Source organism: Etheostoma cragini, chromosome 23 (genome assembly GCF_013103735.1).
Source record: "Etheostoma cragini isolate CJK2018 chromosome 23, CSU_Ecrag_1.0, whole genome shotgun sequence".
In the NCBI taxonomy this organism is placed as follows: domain Eukaryota; kingdom Metazoa; phylum Chordata; class Actinopteri; order Perciformes; family Percidae; genus Etheostoma; species Etheostoma cragini.
The window spans coordinates 12528855-12531188 of NC_048429.1; the positions used below are offsets into that span (position 1 = coordinate 12528855).

A 2334-nucleotide genomic window follows, 5' to 3' on the forward strand; every position below is an offset into this window, starting at 1 on the left:
GTAAACAAATCTGTTTTAGAACATTAGTCGGGAGCGATTGAAATACAGCGCTCCAAACGGGCACATCTCATGATGAAAAAGTAGAGACGATTGACGACGGAAATGAAGAATAAATGAACATTTTAGCATTGGGTTTTTCTTCAACAATAATGAATGTTAATTAACTAATGTCTTAGTCAGCATTTTTGGACATTGGTGCAGTCATCATTTTGTCTTTCTTGTGGAAAAAAGGTTGTTGACGAACATATTTAGTCTCGTCTCATCTGACAAAATTAACACTAGCTCAATGGATGGCAGTGTTGCTCTTTCTGTCGCTTCTTCCATTTGTTCCAAACTGCAAAAATCTCAACAAAATTTAAGTGGATTGTGACTTCATTTTGCACAAACATTCATGGTGCAGAGAGGATGAATACTAATATCTTTGGTGGTCCCCTGACTTTTCCTGTCATCGCCAACATGAGGTGGTCCTTTGTGTTTTTGAAGGAAATAACTTGACAAATATGAGATGGATTAATTTGACATTTGTTACGTTGGTATGTTCTCTTCAGAATACATTTTAATGACGTTAGTGATGCATTAGCTTTTCATCAAGCACCATCATCAGCTTGCCGTTTGATTTTTTCCAACACTTTGTTTTCCAACCAAATACCTGCAAAATGAATGACAACCAGCCTCAGTCTGTGTTTGGTGCTATTATTTTGTAGACGCTAAAGACAAAAACTTCGATGGTGAACATTGTAAACATTAAACCTGCCTAATATCAGCATGTAAGCATGCTGGCGTTAGCGTTTAGATCTAACCTAAAGCAAGTCAACCCCTGTCGAAAAGTGGCTTCAACGCTTGTTTGTTTAGTATGTTAGATATTGTGATATTTGTTTTACTTTCCCGCCACCGCAGCTCACACAAACACTGTCAAAAAATGCACAAAAAACTGACTCGGACTTTGGCAGACACCCACTTTGTCGTCCATCTCTTCTACCGGGGATGTTATGGAAGGACAATTTAACTGCCAGTATGAACAGATGAATAATAGCAAGAAAAAGCTGTTTTAGTGTGTAATGTGAGCACTGTTTTAAAACTGTGACTCAATCCTTGAAATCCCCTCTACTATTGTAATTTCCCACCTGGGGATCAATAGAAGTATAAATTATTAATTATTATTACAAAACCAAAACACTATAGGGCATGTCATGAAAGATTGATTCAAAAAGCAAGGAAGTGGGTTGTTTAACTTGGACTCTCATTCAAACGATTCAGATAAATAAGCTCAACTGACCTGCCCACTCTCTCTCTTCCTTTGATTGCATTTATGAAAATACCATGAATGACATTTAGAGAACATGCAGCTTAACTCTGCCCTGTCATTTCACCAAAAGGAATTACAGTCATATAACCATTAAAGCAGAAAGCAATCAGAAGTGAAAGTGATTGAAAGTTCATTTCATAATAGGCTTGAAAATTGTTTTCCAAATAGGCCTGTATTCTCCTATTTTACTGCCAGTCTCCAGCAGAGAGGGATGATGATGATGATGGGTATAATGATATTGGATATGTGTGCTCTATTTTGTCCAATGAATACTCTAAAATCTGTTGCTTACCCCCATGAAATTAAGATGAAAAAAACATACCACATTGCGCTGGATGAGTAGTTAACTGCCAAACATCCAGAGGGTCGAGAGTCTCGAGGCTTTGCACAAACCGTCATGACAACTGAGTAAATAAAACTCTGATAAGAAATGTCTTGCAAGACAAAACCAGGCTACGAAACGTCTATGGAATCATTGAGATTACCAAGGCAAAGAGGAACATGGACTACCTGTCGCCCTCGCCAAAGACAGAAAACAACCATTAAATCAGCTGATGGGCGGTTCTTTTCCTTACGCCTTTACAAAGACAAAATGCAAGGGTCCACTTTGGTACAGTGACGCATAGCGTCTATGATGCCAGAATGACGATTTGTTGCGGGGACGGGCTTTTGAAGTAATTATGGTGGTTTGACAATGCTGAAATAGAATTGTCACCCCCTGACCCCATTATGGTTTGACATTTCTTGACAAACTTTAATCCTTTTTTGAAAACACTTTGCCCTTGCTCATGGGGACTATTGACAGTAGTTGAAGCTTGAATTCACAGACTTCTATTGAAGTATAAAGCTCATGCTGTAGCTCTAGGTCTGCTTTTATTGAGCTACTCCTTCCATCCTTCCTCCATTTTTACTCTTGCGTTGCTCTCTTGTGTAAAGTAACATTAGGTCATAAAACTGTTAAGTTGTGTGTCTGTGTGTGTGTGTGTGTGTGTGTGTGTGTGTGTGTGTGTGTGTGTGTGTGTGGGTGG

At 38.7% G+C, this 2334-nt stretch overlaps 1 long non-coding RNA gene across 1 annotated transcript in view; it reads right to left on the reverse strand.

Annotated features, from left to right (window-relative positions):
- Nucleotides 1-227: 227 nt before the first annotated feature.
- The window catches only part of LOC117938992, a 15875-nt gene continuing 13768 nt past the window's right edge, over nt 228-2334 (reverse strand). Inside the window, exon 3 of the long non-coding RNA XR_004655513.1 lies at nt 228-282. This is a non-coding gene — a long non-coding RNA (uncharacterized LOC117938992). The remainder of the gene's footprint in view (nt 283-2334) is intronic.